The sequence below is a fragment of the Arvicanthis niloticus genome, chromosome 3 (assembly GCF_011762505.2).
Source record: "Arvicanthis niloticus isolate mArvNil1 chromosome 3, mArvNil1.pat.X, whole genome shotgun sequence".
Lineage (NCBI taxonomy): Eukaryota > Metazoa > Chordata > Mammalia > Rodentia > Muridae > Arvicanthis > Arvicanthis niloticus.
In genome coordinates, this window is record NC_047660.1 from 40,744,940 (window position 1) to 40,759,436 (window position 14,497).

Genomic DNA, 14,497 nt, shown 5'->3' on the forward strand with positions numbered 1-14,497 from the left:
GCAAACTGAGTGAGCCAAGAGGAAGAATCTAATAGGCAGAGTTCCTCCATGGCCTCTGCTTCAGTTTCCACCTCCAATTCCCATCGGGATGAACTGTGATATGGAAGTGCCAGCCAAGTAAACACTTGCACACCCAAGCTGACTCTGGTCACGGTGTTTACTGCAGTACAGGAGCCTAACTAGGATGCACAGTAAGGGCTTCTACCCACTGAGCTTCTCACCAGCACTATTCTAAACATTAGAATTAAAGAACCCAAGGAGGCCTTTTCTATATCTAAGCATAGCTGTTCTTTCTCATGATACCTTCTGGGTGGTTAGCTGTGGCACAATGAACCTAAGCATCTCCTTCCCAGCCACCAGCTGTCAAAGCTGACTACAGTAACAGTAAAGGCAAGCTTCAGACGTTCTATGAGAAGTGCATGGCCACAGAAGTAGCTGCTAGAGCTCTGGCTGAAGAGAAGAAGGGTTATGTGGTACAAATCAATGGTAGAACAACAAACAAGGTTTTCCTATGAAGCAAAGAGTCTCGACCCTGGGCAGATACTGCATATCGGATATCCTGCATATCAGGATTATATTACAATTCACGACAATAGCAAAATTAAAGTCATGAAGTAGCAATGAAATAATTTTATGGTTGGGGGTCATCATCATATAAGGAACTTTGTTAAAGGCTGAGAATCACTATTACAGACCAAGGAGAAGTGAAAAGCAAATCCGAGTTCACACTGGATATCAATCTGAGCTTATTGTGAGGGAGCTGGGAATGATGGGACTGACACATACCTCTGTTCCTTGGCAGTGGGGCCCAAAAGAGCTAGCAGAATCCAAAAGCTCTTCAGTCTCTCTAAAGGTGTCAGTGTCTACAAATATTCTGTGAGAACGCCCTTAAACACAGACAGTAAGAAGCCCAGGACCCAAGCATCTGAGATTCAGCATCTTGTCACTCCGAATGTCCTGCGACACAAACACTGACATATGTCTCTGAAGAAACAACACACTGATAAAAATAAGGAGGCTGCAGAACATACTAAACTTTTGGCCAAGAGAATGAAAAATGCCAGGAACAGACTGCCAAGAAATGTCAACTGTTCTTGTTGAGATCTTCTACTTTTTTTTTGTTTTTTTTGTTTTTGTTTTTGTTTTTGTTTTTGTTTTTTCGAGACAGGGTTTCTCTGTGTATCCCTGGCTGTCCTGGACCTCACTCTGTAGACCAGGCTGGCTTTGAACTCAGAAATCCGCCTGCCTCTGCCTCCCAAGTGCTGGGATTAAAGGTGTGCGCCACCACCATCCAGTGAGATCTTCTACTTCTAAGTCTCGGTCCAGTCAAAAATAAGTCTTTAAGAGAAACAAAGGATCAGACATCATCGGGGCAGAGTGAATGGGGCCAAAGCAAGAGGGAGAAGGTAAGGGAGGAAAAAAAAAAAAAAAAGATCAGACATAGGAAGAGATGCAAAACTAATCTGCTACAAAGACTTAGAATTCTGACAGTTACAACACAATGAAGAAGCTGCCAGAATTCACTACCTTCTCTGCCTTTGCTGTCATGTCTGCAGCACCTTCAGGATTCTGCTGAAGTCCAGCCGAAGAACAGTGTAGAAATGCAGAAGTCTTTAAAAAACAGAGAGAAAAAAACGAGGTCCAGGTCAACCGGGGCTATAGAGAAAGACCCTGTGTCAAGAAATAAAAATTTTAACAGAGATCAGAGCTAGGCCATAGGCTTAGTGGCCCACACCTATAAGCCCAGCACCGGGAGGCTGGGGCATAAGGGTGGTGAGGTCAAACACAGGCTACCTAGCAGTTCCAAGATAGTCTGAGATGTGAGACCTTATCTCAAGCACAAAGCAGTAACAAGAAAAGATGTAGTACACTACAGTAACAGTATGTACAAACAAGATTATAATTAAAATGGCATTGGTGAAAATATTGCTGTTGTATTTTGCCTGAAAACGAGTATCTGTCACTAATTGGTATTAGCCAACAATTTCACACTCCCGCCAATCTTTTTAAAAATTTCTGCATCACAATCAGATCTAAATGTCATAAACAATAGCACCAGAAGGCAACACAAATCAACATTTATACAGTAATCAGTAGAAAATGTCATTCTGGATATAATACTAAAGGCAGAAAAAAAAAGTAAAGGAATGATATTTGACCCTATAAAATTTTACAAACATCTTAACCTAAGCTAAACCAAAGGACCTAAGAAATAAACAACAAGGCCTTAAATACATATATTTTAAGTAGCTTATACACGTAAACACATCTGTCCAAAATCAGCAAATTATGTACTTCAGAAAATAAAAACCAGGCATGAAGATGTGGTTCTATAGTTGAGCACTTACTGCTCTTGCAGAGGACCCAGGCTCAGTTCCCAGAAACACGGTGGCTTACAACCAGCTTTAACTCCAGTTCTAGTGGATCTTCTGGCCCCTACAGGCACCAAAACCACATGTCGTCCATGCATACATGCAGCAAAGACATTCATACACATTAAGTTTAAAAAAAAAAAAAAAAAGAAAATCTGTTTTAAAAACAAAATAAAATCAAGGTCTGAGGGGGTACGTAGCTTAACTGATAAAGTCTCTGCCAACTATTCACAATGCTATGGGTTTGGTACCCAGCGCTTCATAAACATGACATCTTGGCACACACCTGTAATTCCAGCACTGGAGAGGCTCAGACAGGCGAAGAGGAGGGAGCTGGGGAGCTGGCTCGGTGACTGTAAGTGAGCACTACTCTTGGGAAGGACCCAGAGTCAGTTCCCGGCACCACCATGCAACATACATTCAGTAAATAAATAAGAGTAATAATAAATGGTGGCACACGCCTTTAATCCCAGCACTTGGGAGACAGAGGCAGGCGAATTTCTGAGTTCGAGGCCAGCCTGGTCTACAGAGTGAGTTCTAGGATAGCCAGGACTACACAGAGAAACCCTGTCTCGAAAAAAAAAAAAAAGAGTAATAATAAAAATGTAAGAATGAGCCAGACAGTGGTGTTGCAAACCTTTATCCTAGCACTCAGGAGGACAAGGCAGGCAGATCTCTGTGAGTTCATGGCCAATCTTGTCTACATAGCGAGTTCCAGAACAGCCAAAGCTGTTACACAATGAAACCCAGAAACCCTCTCTCAGGGAGTAAAATTATAATAAAACTAGAGCTTAAAAATCTGTTCATCAAGTCAAATTACCTTAATAGAAAAGAACCCATAGGACATGAATACACTTCACACAAGAAAAGATACTCTGACAGTCTCAGAATGAGTACACAAAAACAGTCTACTCTTCATCCACTAAATTAGTCAAAAGTCAAATGATCGGAGAGAACAAAAGGGAGACAGATGCCCTGGGTCTCAATTGTGAGGAGGGAAGACTATCAGTCCAAAAGGCAAGGTCACACATGAAGCTCATGAAGAAGGAAGACCAAGTGTGGATGTCTCGGTCCTACTTAGAAGGAGTAACAAAAATACTCAAGGGAGCAAATATGGAGACAAAGTGTGGGGCAGAAACTGAAGGAGGGGCTGTCTGGAGACCATTCCACCTGGGTATCCATCCCATGTGCAGTTACCAAAAGTAGACGCTGATGTGGATGTCAGGAAGTGCATGCTGACAAGAGCCTGATATGGCTGTCTCCTTAGGGTATGCCAGAATCTGACATACCCAGAGGCAGATGCTCACAGCTAACCATTGATCTGATCAAGGGGTTCCCAATGGAGGAGTTAGAGAAAAGACTGAAGGAACTGAAAGGGTTTGTGGCCCCATGAGGAGAGCAACAATACCAACCAACCAGAGCTCCCCAGGGTCTAAGCCACCAGCCTGGGAGCACATAGGGAGGGACCCATGACTCCATCTGTACATGAAGGGGAGGATGGCCTTGTCTGGCATACGTGGAAGAGGAGATCCTTGGTCCCATGAAGGCTGAACACCGAGTGGGGGAGAATTCGAGGGTTGGGGATGTAGGAGTGGGGGGGTAGGTGGGGGCACATCCTCATAGAAGCAGGAGGAGGGAGGATGGGATAGGAGGTTCCTGGGTGGTGGGGGTAATGAGGTAAGGAGATTAAATCTGAAATGTAAATATAATAGCCAATAAAAAAAAAGGTAAGGTCACAATCAAAATACCCCAAACTATATGTTTTACCAGCAGTTTCAACCCTAGAAATTCTTTCTAACAAAATAAAAGTATACACAAAGATGTAGAAAGGTTCATGGCATTGTTCAAGTAATAAATTTTTTTAAAAACTGTTGCATTGATTGGGAGCTATTAAAAAATACATTCCATTATATGGACTATCTCATCTAGTTGTTAAGTGACTGTCTTGATGCAGGAAAATAGCTTAGTGGGTAAAGTGCAGGCTATCCACACACAAGGATCTTATGAGACACCCAGTACCCAGGTAAGAGCAAGCCAAGTGCATCTGCGCATCTGTAACCCCAGTGCTGGTAGGCTGGGGGAGAAAAGCTCATTGACACTGAAGTTCACTGGCCAGCAAGTCTAACTCAATTGATAAGCTCAGCCTCATTGAGAGATTCTGTCCCCCAAGCAAGGTTGAGTGGAGCTGGAGAGATGACTCGGTGGTTAAGAGCACTTGCTGCTCTTCCAGAGAGCCAGAGTTTGGTCCCAGCCACATTCCATTTCCATAGGATCCAACACCTTTGGATCCAGAGGGCACCAACACTAGCACTCACCCACTCATCCCCATACAGACAGACAGACACACAGACACTTAAAAAAACTAAAATTTTTAAAGAACTCTTTTAAAAAAATATTAAGATTAAAACACAGAGATGGCACACAGTGTTGACTTCTGGTCTATACACAGAGAGACTGCATACATACAAACACCAAAAAGTGACTGTCTTTATAAAGTGGCATTGATATGGAAAGGTGATATAGTCAAATGGCATACACATATTAAAACAGTATAGGTGGCTGCGGAGTCAGCCTTTATACACGTATGATCTCTTGAGTGATGAAATCATGGTCTGCAGTAACAGACTTACTCTGTCTAGTCAGATTTTGATCTTTATTTGTTATCTAGTACTTAAGTATCTACCCTGTGCCAGGCACTATTCCACTGACTTAAAATACTGTGCTGAACAATTCAGGCATAGGAAAAAAGTCAACAGAGAGAACCAGAAAATGGCCAAGGCTGTTTATCCTAGAGCGGTTAGGGACAGCCTCTGTGAACAGATGACCACTGACCAGAGTAATGATGAGCCATTCTGATACAGAGGCTGAGGAGGAGGATTATTAGCAAAGGAAGTTAAGTAATCCGAAGACAATGCGGTCTGAGGAAGCTCCTAAGAGTTATCCTCTAACCTTTGGGCATGTGCCATCCCATACACACAAAAATAAGTAAATAAATGTAATGCATTACTTTTAAGAACTAACCCAGAAGACGTCAAAGCAGAGCAGTCATGGGGCAGCGATCCCATGGACAAGCACGTGTGACAGTCATCTACACACACAAGCACACACTCCTGAGTCTACACCTACTGACTCAAATGGAGGTCTCAGACCCAAGCGTCTCTCCAGATGACCAGAAGTTACTCTAGTAGCAAACAGACCTTTGTACCTCAGCCATGCCTGGTGGTAGCCATTACACACTGTCCGGGAACAGCGTAATTACACTAAATCAGTGTAATTACACCCCAGTGGGAAGTTCCCAGCTGTATTCAGCAGACTATGTTTGAGGAATCAGCAAGGCATACATTACTCAAGTACTTCATGGACCCTATATAGAAGATACTTTCTGAAATTCATGTCTCTTTTTAAAAGGACAGCCTGATGGCTGATACCTTTAGCTCCTGCTGCTGACCTTTCTCCTTACCTCCGCGTCACACCAGACTTCCTGGAAGACCTGTTTGTGCCTGGGCACACAATTTCTTCATTTCCCATTCCTTCTCCAGCTGGACCAAATCTATCCACATCCCAATCCCACGGTGACTCTCAATCTGCTCTAAAACCAACAGCTTCCCAGAGCTAAAAGCAGCCAACAGCTTGAGAACCATCTTGTATTACTAAAACAGTGCTCTAGACTCTTTCTTGGTTTCTCTTCCCCGGTCTCCTTGACACTCAACACTGAAGGACCAAACATCTTATCAAACACTCCCACTCATTCCAGGCTCTCCCTGGGCAAATCTATCTGCATCTAGAGCTTCCAACGGATATGTCCTATAAATGTAAAGGCCATTTGTGAATAAATCCCTTAAACCCACCTTTTCATACATGTTGCCATATTAACAGGCCACATGGGTGAGGACATAAAGGAACACACATGTTCTCCTGACTCCTACCACTCTACCTATGTGCCCCCTATTTTTGTTGATGTTTCCTTTTGAGACCACCTATCTCTCGGTGCCTGTTGTGTCCCCACCCCCACTGCTCTGCATGGCCTAACACCCTGTACATTCTGATATGTGACTTCCTGTATCTGCCCCCTCCCTAAACAGGGTTTCACAAGGTTTGGACACAGTCTACACCAGCCTTAAACTCAAGTCTCTCTGTTCTCCTGTCTCTGATTTCCAAATGATGAGGTTACAGGAAATCACACTCGGCTTTGTATCTTTCTCTTCAGTTCCCAACATTTTTCATTTCCCCAAAACATAGTCTTTCTAGCAGGAGAGAATTTACAAAACGGTTTTCCTTCGACCTCCCTCCCTTCTGATCCTCCCTACCCTGTATCTCTTAGCCAAGACATACTTTCTTCAAGTCTCTAGATAAATGCCCTTTATTCAAGGAAACTTTCTTATTCCAGTCAGGGAATGATATGCACATAAAACTTAAAGCTAGCTTTATATTTTTCAAACTATCTTTTCCACTAAAACCTAAGTTTCACAAGCATTTCTATGCATTTATGTTGCTATATCCCCCAACATGTAATATCTAATACTAGTCAAATTAGTTCCTTCATCTCATTACAGATGTCCTTTACACTAAAGAACAATGTGCATACCCCTAACATAGCAAAATCTGCATCTGTTTCCCTTCTTAGTTCCTGGCTTCTTCTAACTTCCCAGAGGGGGCCTTCTATGCTTTCACCTGCCAGCTGTCTGCAAACACCATGAGGTTCACCGACCTACTCCAATTTGGTACAGGATGCTAAGATCCTCATTTCTTGGAAAGACGACTAAAGTTGAAAAGTTCTTGCTGGGTTTCCCTACACTGTCCATCCAATGAGATAGTCAAAGATATCTCAATAAAACACAAAGGACAGAATTCACACTTTCTGGGTAGGAGAACACAGGGTTTTTCTTTAAGATTTATTTATTTATGTATATGAATACACTGTAGCTATCTTCAGACACAGCAAAAGAGGACATCAGAACCCCATTATAGATGGTTGTAAGCCATCATGTGGTTGCTGGGAATTGGGTTTAGGACCTCTGGAAGAGCAGTCTATGCTCTTGATACTGAGCCATCTCTCTAGTCCCCAATACAGTGATTTCATTTTTTTTTTTTCTTTTTGTGTTTTTAGAGACAGGGTTTCTTTGTGTAGCCCTGGCTGTCCTGGAATTCAATCTGTGGACCAGGCTGACCTCGAACTCACATACATCTGCCTGCCTCTGCCTCCCCAGCACTGAGATTAAAGATGTGAGCCACCACCTGCAGATTTCTTAAGTGTAGTGGCCTGGAGAGACCCTGTAAGTTCCATCTTCATGCCTTCTTCCGTGAACTCGGACTAGACATCCACTGATCTGTACCCTCTGTAATATTCTCTATAACATACTGCCAAACATACTCTCTTGACTTCTGTGTGCTACTCAAGGAACTTTAGTCACCCCAGGAAGGAGCTGTGGAGAACTTTGATGAATAGCAAGCAATCAGAAAACCAAGTAGAACAGTATAGGGTTTGGATTGGCATCTTGTGAAGCTACCTTGGAGACTGAACCTTCAGCTTGAGGTCTGGTGCTATCTCCAGGTAGAAAAGTGTCACAAGTTGACATCACAAAAACTGGGTGGAATCCTCTGCCCCTGACTGCTTCCTCACCAGTGAGAAAGCCTTGCTTACCTTGTGTCAATAACCATTCTTTGTTGATTGATGTAAGACCAGAGGGGTAAGATAGGGATTGTTTTTCTGAAAGAACACCAAAATACAAAATCTAATTTGCTATTTAAAGCTTTTAATTGGGAGTGGGGCTGGAGAAATGGTTCAGTGGTTAAGAGCACGTGTTCTTGGGGAGGTTCCAAGCACCCACAGGGCAGTTAACAACACCTGTAATGTTGCTTCCAAGGGATTCATTGCCTCTTCTCGCCTCTGTGGGCACCAGCATGCACATGGCATGCAAACATTTGTACATATAAAAAATAAAAATAAAAAAATTAATTGTGCAAAAATATATCTAACATTCAACTTGCCATCTTAACCACGGTTCTAAGTATACGGTTCTGCAACAGTTAACACATGCACATTGCTATGCCACCTATGAATTCTTTCCATCCATCTTTCAAAAATGAAACTCTATGCACATTACACAAGTTCTCACTTTCCCCAGCAAACACCAGGTCTATTATCTCTATGGCCTACTGCTCTAGATACCTAGAAGTAAGTGCAGTTGTCTCACTTAGTACGAAGTTTTCAAGGTTTCTCCATATTAAATCATAGTACGTGTCTGAATTTTTTAGGGCTAGATATTCTTCTGTGCAGTAGAACACACTACATCTTACTTTTCCATTCATGAATTAATAGTTGGATTAATTATACCAGTGTTGCCATAAATACAGAAATACAAATACCTTCATGAGATAATCCACTTTTGGGGAAATCATTTTACATTCTTAGCAATAATACATAAAGCCTGCAATTTCTCCTTGCCAATTGCTGCTATTTTCTGTTTTATAGTAGCCAATTTGGAAGGTGTGCATTGGTAAATTACCTTTTATACAAACGTAATGTGCCTTTTCTTTATAACTTTATAGTTAAACACTTTAAAACGTGCTTGATACACTAAAAACATTTCTAGTAGGTATTGATAATGCAAAGAAATAGTCTATCAATGCAGAATTTTAAAAGATAGTAAACTCATGGCGTAGATGAATTGTAAAGGGGAACCCAGAGGAAACATCATTGTTACTCATCTCTAAACTTCCCAGTGGCCAGCAGCATGCCTGGAGTTCTCAAGTAAGCCAGGATTCCGCCTCCCATCAGGAGACTCTCACAGCACCCTCCACATAAGGGCCCATCGCCATCAACCAGAGCTTAGCCTGCAGTCAGGCCATTCCTATCAGACCCTTCCCATCCACTTCATCTCTGGTAACTACAGACTGGATATAGTACCAAGGCCATCCTTCCCAGTCAGCAGAGTGAACTGTACCCCTTGGTGCAGAGATAGCAGTGATAAACAAATGTTGGGAAAGCAGACAATTAAGAAGAAGAAGAAGAAGAAGAAGAAGAAGAAGAAGAAGAAGAAGAAGAAGAAGAAGAAGAAGAAGAAGAAGAAGAAGAAGAAGAAGAAGAAGAAGAAGAAGAAGAAGAAGAAGAAGAAGAAGAAGAAGAAGAAGAAGAAGAAAAAAAAACACTGTAGCCTTGAAAGGTAAAAAAAAAAACAAAAAAACAAAAAAAAACCTTTGATTAAATCCAGAAATAGAGTCCAAATGGCTTCACAGAACAACAAATGAACATTTCCTGTTATTAAAATTTTCCTGGCCTCCAGATTCCAAATCCTGAAGAGATTTTTAAACAAAAGATTAAACTATAAATAAAATTTTAAGACAGTTTTGAATGACTTTTTAAATTCAAAAGGTACTCAGCTAAGAAGAATCTGAGGAGCCAGTTGTGGTGGCACACGCCTTTAATCCCAGCACTTGGGAGGCAGAGGCAGGTGGATTTCTGAGTTCAAGGCCAGCCTGGTCTACCGAGTGAGTTCCAGGTCAGCCTAGGCTATACAGAGAAACCCTGTCTCAAAAAAAAACCAAAACAAACAAACAAAAAAAAAACCTTTTAAATAAAGGATAGTTTACTCAAGGTCCTGTGAGATGTCAGGGATTGACGGAGTACTTGTCACCAAGCCTGGGGACCTGAGTGTGGAAGGAGAAAACTAACTTCCAAAAGTTGTCCTCTGAACCACACATACACACTGTGGCATGCACAGGAACATACACGCTCACAAAATAAAATGAAAATGAAATTAGAATAAAAGGTGTTTCAGGCTGGAGAGATGGCTCAGCAGTTAAAAGCACTGACTGTTCTTCCAAAGATCCTGAGTTCAACTCCCAGGAGCCACATGGTGGCTCACGACCATCTGTAATGGGATCTGATGGCCTCTTCTGGCGTGTCTGAAGGCAGCTGCAGTGTGATCATATACACTAAATAAATAAATGTTGTTTCCTTAACAGGGAGTAATTTACATTCAAAGACATTAAAATTCATATACAAGCTTTATTAAATAGTTACTGACTTACAAAAATCCCAATCCATCTATGCTAGAATTACTTTTCAAAGGGAAAAGCCTTTCATTCTTTGCATGGATGAAAAAGACAGGTATGAAAACAAATGGGTTTACTACTATAGCAAGCACCATGTGGTCAAAAGCAGACACCAAGAGCAGCCTGGTGTGGAGGTCAACAGCAACTGAACGTGCAAGCTTGGTGCCACTTATAATTTTTAAAAGAGCAGCAAAAGTCAGTAAAGAAAGGCAGAAAACATAAATGTATCTCTAATATTATCGACCCTTAGGACTCACGGGAAAAGGTATCAAAAAAGGACCATAAATTGTCCTCTGAGCTCCACATGAGTCATGGCAGGCTTATGCTTCCTGCACCCCTCAAAATAATTCAATATTCAAACTATGTATGCCAATATACATGTTAGACCTCTGCAAGCATTTGCTTTTGCCTACTGGGTGGCAGCGGAGGGTCTCGCTCCACAGTATCTGTTGTCCACAGTGGCCTCCAGCACAGCTCACATGATTCACCTGCTGCCTTAAGCACCTAGATGCTTTACTCACTTAAATTCATAATTTTAAACATCTACCTCACTTGAAAGGAAAAGTTATTTATTGGTTGTAAAATATAAGCCATACATCTAGCAGAAGGAATTGTGAAATGTTACCCACAAGCCTACATCTGCTTTGGTAAAGTTAAATCAAGCCAAGCATTTAAAGCCTGTCAGCATGTTCACTGTGCCACACTTTAGAGAACGACTCAGAAATATTTAAGTATCAAAAATCATTAACACTTAGGTGTACAGTTACCCCGGTAACAGGTCGTGTCCCGAAGGTAGATGCCAGGTGCCTTATGGGAAGGATGAGGATTCAAGGACTACTTCAGCTAGCTTCCTTGGTGTGGATTTCAGAACACTTAACTATCCCTGGCCTGGAACGTCACTCCAGCCCACTCAGACTTTACACAATTTCAACACTAAGTACTTACACTCCACCCATGCTGACACCTCAGGGAATTCAAGCGTACGCCATTTACGACTTTGTGAGCTGTAAACAACTCATCTGCTGGGAAAGTTATTTTGCACAGTCCCAGCCCAGGCCATTTCCCCTGAGCTGCAGAAGGCAAGTGAATCTTTCCCAGTCCCGATTTCATTTTAAGTCAGTTCACCACACTTTAATTTTAAAGCAGACTGTATCTGAACTACAGAACAAGAAAAAAATCAGTACAAGTTTTAAAAAACAAAACTATTTTAGATAGGCCTCACATACCACAGTGACTTTAAAGAAACAAAGTGTGAGCAAAATGGTGGCTCTCACCTCTAGTCCTATTTATCAGGAGACTAAGGCAGTAGAGTAACTTCAAACCCAAGGACAGCCAGGGCTACAAAGCTAGCTCCAGTCTAGCCTGGGCTAGACAGAACCTGTCTGTCTCAAAATACTAAAACAACATGTATACCCAATAAAATAAAATAAACCCAAACTCATTATGTTTCTGGTGCAAAGAAATTTACCATCTGGACAAGCATGCTTGAATTTCTAGCATTTGAACCTGATATTTCTGTTATGCTGCAGGCACACTAAGGGAGAGCCCAGAAGTCACTGTACCGACTTTGGTCCAGGGAAAGTGACAGTAGAAAGTGACAGTTCTGTCTTTCTTATTTTAAGTCAGGGTCTCACAATGTTGCCTTGGTTGTCCTGGAGCCCTCTATGTACATCAGACTGGCCTCAACTCCAAAAATCCACCTGGCCCTGCCTTCTGAGTGCTAAGGTTAAAGCCATGTGGCACCATGCCTGGCCTTCAGAGCTTCTTTACAGCTACGGTATTTGCATTCCCTTTATGCAGAAACTTCCGAAGATAAGCTTTAGGCTTTCTATTTAATAAGCATGACCATACAAACCAAGGTAGAAGGACCACAGCCAGTTCTAAAATTGCTCATTTCAAATAAATGAGGCTTTCCTTTCATTCCTGAAGTGCTAAATCACATGTCCACAGGGTGGCAGTGTCATAGTCTTTACTTGGTTCCTGGAGCATACTTGAAGTGTGCAAAAAGCAACCCACCTCACGATGTGCAAAAGCAACGTGATCCATGGTGTGAGCAAAACCTGCCTGTCTGTCAGAAAACCAAATCCGAGCTTCAGTTCCCCACCTCTCTGAATGATATTTACTCTCTGACCTCTCAAAGATTTCCTTCAGGCAAGCCTTTGGACCTTATATTTCTGTTATGCTGCAGCCACACTAAGGGAGAGCCCAGAAGTCACTGTACCGACTTTGGTCCAGGGAAAGTGACAGTAGAAACTGGCAAGGGAAGGTGTGGAAGGAAACCACAGACATGCTCTCCAGTTGACCCTGCACAGTGCTATCAAATTAACCTCATTAGCTCACATTACCAGAAATCTACTTTCCTAGCAAGGCAAACTCCTTCAGCTCCAAATTCCAGAACCTCTCAAACTTGTCAAGAATCAAGGAGACTCCCAGCATGAACTATTCTCAACAGACTTTGTAACCTGGTCTTCAGACACTCGGATGCTTTTTCACCACCTGCAGATGCCATGCTCCACATCTGGTGATGGAAAGGAAAAAGTCAAAGTCCCCAGCCCAGAGTCGCACTGCTGACAGGACAGGACCGGTGCAAACCCCACATCCCACAGGTACAGGGATGGACTACTAGAAAAACCCTAGAGGCTGAAAAGGGCCAGGAAGACGCAGCTCCAGCGTGGTTCCCCACACACCCTCATCTATTGTTGCAACCTTGTTTCCCATTCCTACCCTACTATCCCACCCTTCCGCAGAAATGTGCTACAGCTGTTACTGTGCTTCTGCTCCCGCCTGCTTCCTCTAAAAGCCTTGTCTCCCACCCTGTCTGAATCATGGGAGCCTGGCTACCTGCAGTGCCCTACTCAAAGGCTGCTTCCCACAAGGGGCCTATGTAATTGTTCACACAGACCCAGATGTGAAAGTCAGAGACCTTTAAGTGCTCAGGTCATTGGTTTAGTGTGACCATTTCTCACACTGTACACTGTCACAGTTACCTGTGGACTTCGTGAGTATGTGCTACATTATTAAAACAAAACAATCTAGGATTCAAACCTTTACTCCTCAAGTATTTCACCATTATCTTAAGATAGGTAATAACTAAATGGCAAGCATTTTCAGAGATAAAACACACCATAGGCTTTTTTTCCTTTAATCCATTTTAATAGTTTTTGCCAACACGTAACACAACTTAAGAAATAAAGTATACCATTCCATGCTTTTCTGTATATTTACATAGTTGTATAACCAACTAAAATCTAATTTTATAGTCTTTCAGGTACCTAAACATAACTGCATTAGCAGGTACCCAATCCTCCCCCTCCCCCTCCCGCCCCCCCCCCACCGCTCTTCTCTACTTCAAAGCAAGTAAAATATAAAAATAGCCTGTTGTGGGCATTTTATATAAATGGAATAAAAAACAAAAACTGCTGCTGTTTTGAAACAGGATTTGGCTGACCTGGTACTACACTCTATGCAGACCAACTGTCCTAGAACTCAGAGACCCTCCTGCCTCTAACTCCCAAGTGCTAGGATTAAAGGCATGTGTCATCACACCATACAGGACTGGACAATGTGGTCTTTATCACCTGGTTTCTCTCACTAAGCATAATATGCTTGAAACTCAAAAGTTCATGCTGTGATAGGGATTGCCATGACTGCCTTATCTCCAGCTAGTGTCCCATTACACAGATACACAGCAGACTCTGACCCATCCTTGGGCCTTTTCCAGCTTTTGCTTATGAGGAAAACTGCTATAAACATTTACATACAAGTTGTAACTGAGGCATATGTTTTCACTTCTGGGGAACATGTGGTAATTCTGTTTACTATTTGAAGGAACTGCCAAACTTTTCCAATTGACTGTACCATTGCACATTTGCATCAACAGTGTGTGCAGTTCCAACTTCTCTGTGGTATAAACTGAGCAGGCTTGATCTCACTACACAACACCCTTATCCTCACACTACCCTGAGGAAATAAAGGAACCTGAGAGGAGCCTATAAGGATGCTTCAGTGGTTAACAGCATCTGTTGCTCTTAAGAGGACCCAGGTTCAGTTCCTAGCACCCAGTAGTGACT

General features: G+C 42.3%; 1 protein-coding gene across 4 annotated transcripts in view; it reads right to left on the bottom strand.

The window, feature by feature from the left end:
• Elf1 (E74 like ETS transcription factor 1) overlaps positions 1-14,497 on the bottom strand; it is a 92,934-nt gene that overhangs the window by 74,421 nt on the left and 4,016 nt on the right. Inside the window, exon 2 of one of the 4 annotated variants that reach the window (XM_034497362.2) lies at positions 1,528-1,611. The exons of 2 other annotated variants lie outside the window; for them this stretch is intronic. The gene's annotated coding sequence lies outside the window, so the exon portion shown is untranslated. Of the gene's footprint in view, positions 1-1,527; positions 1,672-14,497 lie in introns of those variants that run through there. One more of the 4 variants, XM_076930680.1, reaches the window with a different exon arrangement.